The sequence below is a fragment of the Saccopteryx bilineata genome, chromosome 3, assembly GCF_036850765.1.
Source record: "Saccopteryx bilineata isolate mSacBil1 chromosome 3, mSacBil1_pri_phased_curated, whole genome shotgun sequence".
Lineage (NCBI taxonomy): Eukaryota > Metazoa > Chordata > Mammalia > Chiroptera > Emballonuridae > Saccopteryx > Saccopteryx bilineata.
The window spans coordinates 207,941,900-207,954,145 of record NC_089492.1 but is presented as its reverse complement, the minus strand read 5'-3'; the positions used below and the strand labels follow the sequence as shown (position 1 = coordinate 207,954,145).

At 38.6% G+C, this 12,246-nt stretch overlaps 1 protein-coding gene across 13 annotated transcripts in view; it reads right to left on the bottom strand.

The window, feature by feature from the left end:
* Positions 1–12,246, bottom strand: part of CCDC18 (coiled-coil domain containing 18) — a 209,139-nt gene that overhangs the window by 110,208 nt on the left and 86,685 nt on the right. The window lies entirely within an intron of this gene.

Sequence of the window (12,246 nt, the reverse complement as noted above, 5' to 3'; positions counted from 1 at the left end):
TAATGCAATACCAATTAAAATACCAATGACATACTTCAAAGATATAGAACACATATTCCAAAAATTTATATGGAACCAAAAGAGGACACGAATAGCCTCAGCAATCTTAAAAAAGAAGAATAAAGTGGGAGGTATCACACTTCCTGATATCAAGTTATACTACAAGGCCGTTGTACTCAAAACAGCCTGGTACTGGCATAAGAACAGGCATATAGATCAATGGAACACAACAGAGAACCCAGAAGTAAACCCACAGTTCTATGGACAACTGATATTTGACAAAGGAGGTAAGGAAATACAATGGAGTAAAGACAGCCTCTTTAACAAATGGTGTTGGGAAAATTGGACAGCTACCTGCAAAAAAATGAAACTAGATCACCAGCTTACACCACTCACAAAAATAAACTCAAAATGGATAAAAGACTTAAATGTAGGCCGTGAAAGCATAAGCATCTTGGAAGAAAACATAGGCAGTAAGCTCTCCGACATCTCTCAGAGCAATATATTTGCTGATTTATCTCCACGGGGAAGTGAAATAAAAGACAGGATAAACAAATGGGACTATATCAAACTAAAAAGCTTTTGCACAGCTAAAGACAACAAGAACAGAATAAAAAGACAAACTACACAATGGGAGAATATATTTGACAATACGTCTGATAAGGGGTTAATAACCAAAATTTATAAAGAACTTGTAAAACTCAACACCAGGAAGACAAACAACCCAATCCAAAAATGGGCAAAAGAGATGAATAGACACTTCTCCAAAGAGGACATACAGATGGCCAATAGGCATATGAAAAAATGCTCAACATCACTAATCATTAGAGAAATGCAAATTAAAACCACAATGAGATATCACCTCACACCAGTCAGAATGGCGCTTATCAACAAAACAACACAGAATAAGTGCTGGCGAGGATGTGGAGAAAAGGCAACCCTCCTGCACTGCTGGTGGGAATGCAGACTGGTGCAGCCACTGTGGAAAACAGTATGGAGATTCCTCAAAAATCTGAAAATCGAACTGCCTTTTGACCCAGCTATCCCACTTTTAGGAATATACCCCAAGGACACCATAGAACGGCTCGAAAAGGAGAAATGCACCCGCATGTTTGTGGCAGCATTGTTCACAATAGCGAAGATCTGGAAACAGCCCAAGTGTCCGTCAGAGGACGAGTGGATTAAAAAGCTTTGGTACATATATACTATGGAATACTACTCAGCCATAAGAAATGATGACATCGGATCATTTACAATAACATGGATGGACCTTGACAACATTATACGGAGTGAAATAAGTAAATCAGAAAAAAAAAAAACAAAAAAAACTAAGATGAATCCATACATAGAAGGGACATAAAAATGATACTCAGAGACATGAACAGGAATGTGATGGCAACAGGGGCGGGAGGTTGGGGGAGGGGGGAGGGGGTAAAGAAGGAGAGAGGGGTTAGGGGAGGGGAGGGGCACAAAGAAAACCAGATAGAAGATGATAGAAGACAATTTAACTTTGGGGGAGGGGTATACAGCACAATCAAATGTCAAAATAATTTAGAGATATTTTCTCTCAACATATGTACCGTGATTTATCAATGTCACTGCATTAAATTTAATAAAAAAAAAAAAAACTGAAAAAAAAAAAAAAAGCAGTGACCCCTACTGGTCTGCACCAGGTTCTGGCCAGGGAGGACCAGGACTGGTACATCCAGTAGCCAGATACGGAGAGCATCAGCTCAGGACCTAACAACCATAGTTAGAGTGAAATCTTAAGGAAAAGCTTCTTATATATGACCCAGCTAAGGCATAGAAAATGCTGTCACAAACAGCAAAAAGAGCACTAGCAGAAGACAAGCAGCCCATAATGAATTACAAACAGCTGAAGCCATCCCAAAAAGATTTAGAAACAACACAAATGAAAGCTGGAGGCAGACAACACCAACCCTATACTCAGCAAGCTACAAACAACACATCCAAAGGAGTAGTCTATACAGAGACAAAATGGGAAGACAGAGAAATGAAATTCAAATGAATCAACAAAAGAAATACCCAGAAAGAGAACTAAATGAAATAAAAATAACCAAGATACTGTATGCAGAGTTTAGAATAATGATTGTTAGAATGCTCAAGGATCTTAGAGCAACAATAGATGGACAAAATGAGCACCTAAACAAAGAGATAGCTGGCATCAAAAAGTACATTGAGGCCCTGGCTGGTTGGTTCAGTGGTAGAGCGTCGGCCTGGAATGCAGGAGTCCCGGGTTCGATTCCCGGCCAGGGCACACAAGAGAGGCGCCCATTTGCTTCTCCACCCCTCCCCCTCTCCTTCCTCTCTGTCTCTCTCTTCCCCTCCCGCAGTGAGGCTCCACTGGAGCAAAGATGGCCTGGGCACTGGGGATGGCTCTGTAGCCTCTGCCTCAGGTGCTAGAATGGCTCTGGATGCAACAGAGTGATGCCCCAGAGGGGCAAAGCATTGCCCCCTGGTGGGCATGCCGGGTGGATCCCGGTCGGGCGCATGCGGGAGTCTGTCTGACTGCCTCCCCGTTTCCAACTTCGGAAAAATGAAAAAAAAAAAAAAGTACACTGAAATCATAAAAAAGAATCAGACAGAAATGACAAACACAATATCAGAAATGAAGACTACACTAGAAGGAATTAACAGTAGACTGGACAAAGCAGAAAATCAAATCAGCAATTTAGAGGACAAGACAATCAAAAGCACGGAAGCAGAACAGCAAAAAGAAAAGAGGATCAAAAAGTCTGAGGAAACTCTGAGAGAGCTCTGTGACAACATGAAGAGAAACAACATACGCATAGTAGGGGTTCCTGAAGGAGAAGAGAAAGAACAAGGGAGAGAGAAGCTGATTGAAAAAATAATAGCTAAAAACTTCCCTGTATTGATGCAGGAAAAAGTCACACAAGTTCAAGAAGCATAGAGAATCCCATTAAAGAGGAACCCAAAGAGACCTACACCAAGGCACATCATAATTAAAATACCAAAGTTAAGAGATAAAGAAAGAATACTAAAAGCTGCAAGAGAAAAGCAGCCAGTCATCTACAAAGGAGCCCCCATAAAGATGACATCCGACTTCTCAACAGAAACACTTGAGGCCAGATGGGAATGGCAAGAAATATTCAAAGTAATGCAGAACAAGAACCTACAACCAAGACTTCTTTTTTTTTTTTCCATGTATTATAATCCATTCATTTCTTTTTTTTTTTAATTTTTTTTTTTACTTTTATTAATTTTTAGAGAGGAGAGAGAATGTGAGAGAGAGAAAGAAGGGGGATGGAGGAGCAGGAAGCATCAACTCCCATATGTGCCTTGACCAGGCAAGCCCAGGGTTTTGAACGGGCAACCTCAGCATTCCAGGTTGACGCTTTATCCACTGCGCCACCACAGGTCAGGCCAACCAAGACTTCTTAATACAGCAAGGCTATCATTTAAAATTGAAGAAGAAATAAAAAGTTTCCCAGACAAAAGAAAAAAAAACTAAAGGAATTCATTACACTCAAGGACTTCATTACAACCAACCCAATGCTGCAAGAAATGTTAAGAGGCCTGTTGTAAACAGAACAAAGGGGGGGAAATCTAATAAAAGAGGAATGTACATTTAAAGAATAAAATGGCAATAAACAACTATATCAATTATAACCTTAAATGTAAATGGATTAAATGTTCCAATCAAAAGACATAGGGTAGCCTAACAGGGTGGTGGCGCAGTGGATAGAGCGTTGAACTGGGATGCGGAGGACTCAGGTTAGAGACCCCAAGGTCACCAGCTTGAGCGCAGGCTGATCAGGTTTGAGCAAAAGCTCACCAGCATGGACCCAAGGTCACTGAATTGAGCAACGGTCAAAGCACATATGAGAAAGCAATGAATGAACAACTAAGGTGTTGTAATGAAAAATTAATGATATATGCTTTTCATCTCTCTCTGTTCCTGTCTGTCAGTCCCTATCTATCCCTCTCTCTGACTCTCTCTCTGTCTCTGTTAAAAAAAAAAAGACATAGGGTAACTACGTGGATAAGAAATAGGACCCGTATATATGCTGTCTACAAGAGATCCACCTCAAAACAAGAGACACATAGACTGAAAGTTAAGAGATGGATAAAAATATTTCATGCAAATGGAAATGAAAAAAAAAAAGCTGAGGATAAAAAAGGTCACTACATAATGATAAAAGGAGCAATCCAACAGGAACATATAACCATTATAAATATCTATGCACCTAATATAAAAGCACCTAAATATATAAAGCAGATTTTGATGGACATAAAGGGTGAGATCAACAGCAATACTATAATAATAGGGGATTTCAATACCTCAATAACATCACTGGATAGTCTTCAAGGAAAAAAATTAACAAAGAAACAGCAGACTTAAAGGACACACTAGATTAACTGGATATAATAGATATCTTCAGAACCTTTCACCCTAAAGCAGCAGAATATACATTCTTTTCAAGTGCTCATGGTACATTTTCTAGGAGAGATCACATGTTAGGACACAAAAAGAGTCTCAATAAATTTAAGTGGATTGAAATCATATCAAGCATCTTCTCTGATCACAATAGCATGAAACTAGAAATCAACTACAATAGAAAAACTGAAAAATATTGAAACATTTGGAGGCTAAATAGCATATTATTAAATAACAAATCGGTTAACAATGAGATCAAGGAAGAAATAAAAAATTTCCTTAAAACAAATGAAAATGAACATACATCTCAAAATTTATGGGACATAGCAAAAGCAGTCCTGAGAGAGAAGTTCACAGCATTACAAGCATATCTTCACAGGCTAGAAAAAGCTCAAATAAGCAACTTAACCCTGCATCTAAAAGAACTAAAAAAAAGAACAGCAAGTAAAGCCCAGAGGAAGTAGAAAGAAGGAAATAATAAAGATCAGAGCAGAAATAAATGACATAGAGGCTAAAGAAACAATTCAGAGGATCAATGAAACCAAAGGCTGGTTCTTTGAAAAAGTAAACAAGATTGATGAACGTTTAACCAGACTTACCAAGAAAAAAAAAAAGGACTCAAATAAATAAAATTAGGAATGAGAGTGAAGAAGTAACAACTGACACAGCAGAAATACAAAGGACTGTAAGAAAATAATATGAAAAACTGTATGCCAAAAAATTAGACAACCTGGGTGAAATGGAAAATTCCTTGAAACATATAATCTTTCAGAAATCAATCTGGAAGAATCAGAAAACCTAAACAGACCGATTACAACAAAGAAAATCGAAACAGTTATCAAAACTCCCAACAAACAAAAGCCCTGGGCCAGATGGCTTCACAGGCAAATTCTACCAAGTATTCAAAGAAGAACTAACTACTATCCTTCTCAAGCTATTTCAAAAAATTCAAGAGGAGGGAAGACTTCCAAGCTCCTTATATGAGGCAAGCATAATTCTGATTCCAAAACCAGGCAAAGACAAGACAAAGAAAGAAAAGTATAGGCCAATATCCCTGATGAATTTAGATGCTAAAATTCTCAACCAAAATATTAGCAAATCGGATCCAGCAACACATTAAAAAAATCATACATCATGATCAAGTCAGATTTATTCTGGGGAAACAAGGCTGGTACAATATTCGTAAATCAATCAATGTGATTCATCACATAAACAAAAGGAAGGAAAAAGTCACATTATTAAATCAATAGATTGCAGAAAAGCATTTGATAAAATCCAGCACCCATTCATGATCAAAACTCTCAGCAAAGTGGGAAAACAGGGAACATACCTCAACATGATAAAGGCCATCTATGACAAACCCACAGCCAACATCATACTCAATGGGCAAAAATTAAAAGCAAGGAAATACAGTGCAAATCCATCGGCTTTGATGGCTGTCAGGGTAACAGAGGAAGAAACATGGTGAATAGAGAAGCACAGGGCAGGCTCTCCAGGGTGAGCTCTGCGGGAGCCTTCTCACTGGTCTGTGAACAAACGTCACTCAAGCAGCACAGTATGACGAACAGAGTGGCTTACCGCTTCATTCAGTTACATAATTAGAGTATTTTCATTCACATTCATCAGCCATTGCAAAGCTCCTTATATGAGGCAAGCATAATTCCTTAAATCAGGAATAAGCCATTGTTCCTTAAATCAGGAACAAGGCAGGGGTGCCCCCTTTCACCACTTATTCAATAGTTTGGAAGTCCTAGCCACAGCAATCAGACAAGAAAAAGAAATAAAAGGCATCCAAATTGGAAAAGAAGGAGTAAAACTATCATTATTTGCTGATGATATGATACTATACATAGAAAACCCTAAAGTCTCAGTCAAAGAACTACTGGACCTGATAAATGAATTCAGCAAGGTGGCAGGATATAAAATTAATACTCAGAAATCAAAGGCATTTTTATATACCAGCAATAAACTGTGTAAAAGAGAAATTAAGAAAACTATCCCCTTCACTTTTGCAACAAAAAAATAAAGTACCTAGGAGTAAGTTTAACCAAGCAGGTTAAAGGCTTGTATTCGGAAAATTATAAAACATTGATAAAAGAAATCAAGGAAGATACAAACAAGTGGAAGTGTATACCGTGTTCATGGATAAAAAAAAATAAACATCCTTAAAATGTCTATATTATCCAAAGCAATTTATAAATTCAATGCAATTCCCATTAAAATACCAATGACATACTTCAAAGATATAGAACACATATTCCAAAAATTTATATGGAACCAAAAGAGAACACAAATAGCCTCAGCAATCTTGAAAAAGAAGAATAAAGTGGGTGGTATCACACTTCCTGATATCAAGTTATACTACAAGGCCATTATACTCCAAACAGCTTGGTACTGGCATAAGAATAGGCATACAGATCAATGGAACAGAACAGAGAACCCAGATATAAACTCATACCTTCATGGACAATGAATATTTGACAAAAGAGGTAAGACCATACAATGGAGTAAAGACAGCCTCTTTAACAAATGGTGTTGAGACAATTGGACAGCTACTTGTAAGAAAATAAAACTAGACCACCAACTTACACTATTCACAAAAAGAAACTCAAAATGTATAAAAGACTTAAATGTAAGTCATAAAACCATAAGCATCTTACAAGAAAACATAGGCAGTAAGCTCTCTGACATCTCTTGCAGTAATATATTTGCTGATTTATTTCCACGTGCAAGTGAAATCAAGGACAGGATGAACAAATGGGACTATATCAAACTAAAAAGCTTTTGCACAGCTATACGATATGAACAGAATAAAAAGACAAACCACACAATGGGAGAACATATTCAACAATACGTCTGTCTGATAAGGGGTTAATAACCAAAATTTATAAAGAACATGTAAAACTCAACACCAGGAAGATAAACAATGCAATCAAAAAATGGGCAAAAGAAATGAGAAGATACTTCTGCAAAGAGGACATACAGATGGCCAATAGGCAGATGAAAAAATGTTCTACATCATTAATCATTGGAGAAATGCTAAGTAAAACCACAATGAGATATCACCTCACACCAGTCAGAATGGAGCTCATCAACAAAACAACACATAATAAGTGCTGGCGAGGATGTGGAGAAAAGGGAACCCTCTTGTACTGCTGGTGGGAATGCAGACTGGTGCAGCCACTGTGGAAAAACAGTATGGAGATTCCTCAAAAAATTAAAATTCGAACTGCCTTTTGACCCAGCTATCCCACTTCTAGGAATATATCCTAAGAACACCAAATTACTGATTCAAAACAAGAAATGCACCCTCATGTTTACTGCAGCATTGTTTACAATAGCCAAGATTTGGAAACAGCCCAAGTGTCCGCAGTGGATGAGTGGATTAAAAAGCTGTGGTACATATACACAATGGAATACTATGGGGTCATGAAAAAGAAGCAAATCTTACCTTTTGAGAAAACATGGATGGACCTGGAGACTATTATGTTAAGTGAAATAAGCCAGGCAGAGAAAGAAAAATATCATATGACCTCACTCATTTGAGGAATCTAATGAACAATGTGAACTGAGAAATGGAATCGATGCAAAAGCGGGATCAAAGGGACCAGAGGGAAAGTGGACAGAGGGAAAAGGGATGATAGGATGGGATCAGAGAAGGGAAAGAGATTGGTGAAATTATGTATACATAACACAACGTTATAGAGAGCAGAAAAGAAATCCTGGAGGGAAGGGGGGGAGGGTGCCGGGAAGAGGGGGAAAGGGGGATGTTGAGGGGAACACGAGGGTGGGGGGGATGTATTCAGTGGGACACTTGAATCTATGTAAACATAATACATTTAAATCAATTAAAAAAATAATAAATATATTATATATATATGAACTTGGCCCTGGGCAGTTGAGTCAGTGGTAGGGCATTCACCCGGCATGTGAAAGTTCTGGCTTGATTCCCAGTTTGGGCACACAGAAAAAGCAACCAACTGCATCTCCTCCCCTCCCCCTTCTATCTCTCTCTCTGTCTTCTCCTCCTGCAGCCATGGCTTGACTGATTCCAGTGCACTGGCCTCAGGCACTGAGGATGGCTCCCATGGTGCCTCCACCTCAGGTGCTAAAAATAGTTCAGTTGCAAGCATCAGGCCCAGATGAGCAGAGCACTGGCTCTAGACTGGGGTTGCCAGGTAGATCCCAGTCAGAGCACACGTGGGAGTCTTTCCATCTCCCCTCCTCTCACTTAAATTAGAAAAGAAAAATACAAGAACTCAAAAAGCACTGTTGTTCACTGATATTTAGTAAAAAATAAACCAAGTTCTATACTCCTCAAAGTTTCATCAGGTTACCATGGTAGAATAACTGATGTATGTAATGATAACCCTGAGACACCTAGAGAAGGTAAAAATGACAAGAAAATATACATTTTGAAAAATTTCTATCAAAATATTTTTGTTTTATTTTAAAGTTTCAGCCTGACTTGTGGTGGCGTAGTGGATCAAACGTTGACTGGGGAACACTGAGATCACCGGTTTGAAACCTTGGGCATGCCTGGTTAAGGCACATGAGAGTTTATGCTTCCTGCTCCTCCCCCATTGTCTCTCTTTCTCTCTCTCCTCTCTCTAAAAATAAAATCGAAAACAAAAATAAGTTTCAGAACTTGGTAAAGATAAATTCCACCCCTATTTATTTATGAGCAGTTACACATTATTTCCTGATGTCATATAAATGAGGCATTACTATAATATAATAAATATTTAAGAATTTATAATAATTATATAAATAATCCAATACTAAAAGTATTCCCATAATTTTCAAAATTTTACAACAGGCTTTAAATACACTAGTTTTCCCAGAAATATCTCACTTTACAGCCTTTAGGTTATTGTGGGCAATCAAGCCTGAGATTGGAAACAGGGCCAAAGGAAAGATTACCTATGCAAAAGTAATACAAACCATTTACAACACAGCAGCTGAGACTCTGGCTTTTTCAAATGTAAAAAAGATTTGCAAATGACTATGGAGGCGGTCTGAGAAATCTAACAAGTACTATGTGAGCCTTAACGCTAAGAAAACAGGATCATTCAAATGCAATAACATTTACACATAATACCAGAAGAACCTTTATAACAGAAAAAACTTGGTTTTAGAGCACATCTAAATTGTGCATCTCATATCCTAACTTCTTTGCATTTCAGCTTCCTTATTCTAAAACCTGGGATAATAAAACCTGATAGGGCTATTTTGAAGATTGAGTTAATGTGTTTATCTTAGAATACTGCCTGGCACACAGAAAATGTTCAATAAATCAGTTTCCTTTCTTTTTCAATTTTTATTTATTGATTTGAGATAGAAAGAGAGAGCAAGATCCATTTGTTATTCCATTTATTTTTTGCATTCATTGGTTGACTCTTGTATGTGCCCTGACCCTGGATGGAACTTGCAACCTTGGCATAGCAGAATGATGCTCTAACCCAGTGGTCCCCAACCTTTTTTGGGCCATGGACCGGTTTAATGTCAGAAAATATTTTCACGGACTGGCCTTTAGGGTGGGATGGATAAATGTATCACGTGACCGAGACAAGCGTCAAGAGTGAGTCTTAGACAGATGTAACAGAGGGAATCTGGTCATTTTTAAAAATAAAACATCGTTCAGACTTAAATATAAATAAAACGGAAATAATGTAAGTTATTTATTCTTTCTCTGCAGACCAGTACCAAATGGCCCACGGACCGGTACCAGTCCACGGCCTGGGGGTTGGGAACCACTGCTCTAACCAACTGAGCTATCAGGCCAGGTCCTCCTCTTTCTATCTGAAGATACTGTACTTCATGATTAAACTGATCCAAAGAGACACATAACATATATTTTAACTCTAATACTTTTTGGGAGAGAAAATCAGTTTTATAATCACAGTTTCAGAATTGAAAGAATAGTGAGAACAGAGAAAACGCTGCTTCATGAAGAGGTTTCTTAGAACTAGGGGACATCTTCCCATGAAGTTTGATGATCTAGTTCATAAGCTTACTGTTCGCATTTAGGACTTACTTTTCCTACTGAATGTGCCTATAGCTAACTCATAATTTTTGTCTAGAAGTCAAATTGTAGGGGTGAGAAAAGAAACAAACAATTACCTCAATTTTCTGAGTGAAGCAGAAAACTGGATTGGGGAGGTGTTGTTGGACTTTTGAAAGAAAAGGCAAAGGTGTAGAAGAGTATTAGCAGATCGCATTAAGGGAACACTTAGGGTTTGAAGTTATCATTTTAAAGTAAGATTGGTCAGCATGGTTAGATTTTTCTCCAGCCTCTGTGAAGATGCAGACATGGAGATCTGAGTTAGTTTTTAGAATGTGTACTATAAAGTAAGAGAGATAAGGGAATTGCGGATATATGCCAAACAGTGATTTTAATGACTAACAAGAATTTAAGCTGAGTAAAAAGAGAAGAGAGCACATTAGGGAATGAGGCAGTGGTGAAACGGATGGATCAAAGAATTTTTGATTCGGGGTAATTAAAGGAACGAGGATAATATGGGGTAGATGTATACTATTCAGACTATACTGAAATACAAATGACAAGATCAAGGGTAAATCATGTGAGTGAGTGGCTGAGGTATGGTGAAGACCAGGGTTATTAGAGAAGAACTATTATAAATGAGAGGCTAAGCTGCCAGAGGGGCAGCTAGATAATATACTGTACTGAAATCTCCAAGAATAACAGCAGTGGTTTTAGAGAGAGCAACAGTAAGTCAGGTGGCCTATAGGTGTCAGCAACAGTGAGGGATGACAAGATCTGACAAGACTCATGGAATATGGTATACAATTCCACATCTTGACCCTGCGGTACAAGAACTAGGGAAAAGTTTTTACTTTAGAGGGCTGCAGGGCAAGAAGCAATGTTCTCGGGGAGAGTCATATTTCTGTCACAGCAAGAGAAAAGAAGTAGAAAACATTGGAAGTGTCTCTCAGGATGGATTGTGAAGTCCAGAAGATGCAGTGGAAGTCTTCAGAAGGTGGAATGAGGTGGGGAAAAAGAAGAGAACACATGGAGAGGTTTGTATGAGAGACGAGGGTTGACCTGAAAATCTATAGCTTCTAGCGATGTTTTGCATAAGCAAAGATAAAGTTATAATGTGATTAATTTCTGAGGAATTAAGGTACACACTGGGGTGAGGCTGTGTTAGTGGACAGACATCCTTCTGATGTCCTGTTGAGAGAGCTAAGGCCATTTGGGGAAACAAATTGCTACTAAAGACACAAAGGCTCTATCTTTACTACTGTCAGTAGGGGAGAGAAAGTCCAGTGACATGCAGTTTTAGTTCAAGTGTATAATTGAATGCTTCCTATTGGTAGAATAGTGAGTTAATTATGAGCATATTACTAATTATGGCAACTCTTGTTGACAAAGAAGAAGAGGGCCAGGGAAGTTGAATATAGCTTTCAGGTCATGGGTCCCTTTCTTGACTAATTGATGCCTAGATTCAGCCCAGTCAAATCAGAATCTTTAGAAGTGGAAAAAGCCTGACCAGGTGGTGGCACAGTGGATAGAGCATCGGACTGGGATGCGGAAGGACCCAGGTTCGAGACCCCGAGGTCGCCAGCTTGAGCGCGGGCTCATCTGGCTTGAGTAAAGAGCTCACCAGCTTGGACCCAAGGTCGCTGGCTCCAGCAGGGGGTTACTCGGTCTGCTGAAGGCCCGCAGTCAAGGCACATGTGAGAAAGCAATCAATGAACAACTAAGAAGTCGCAACAAGAAACTGATGATTGATGCTTCTCATCTCTCTTCGTTCCTGTCTGTCTGTCCCTGTCTATCTCTGCCTCTGTAAAAAAAAAAAAAA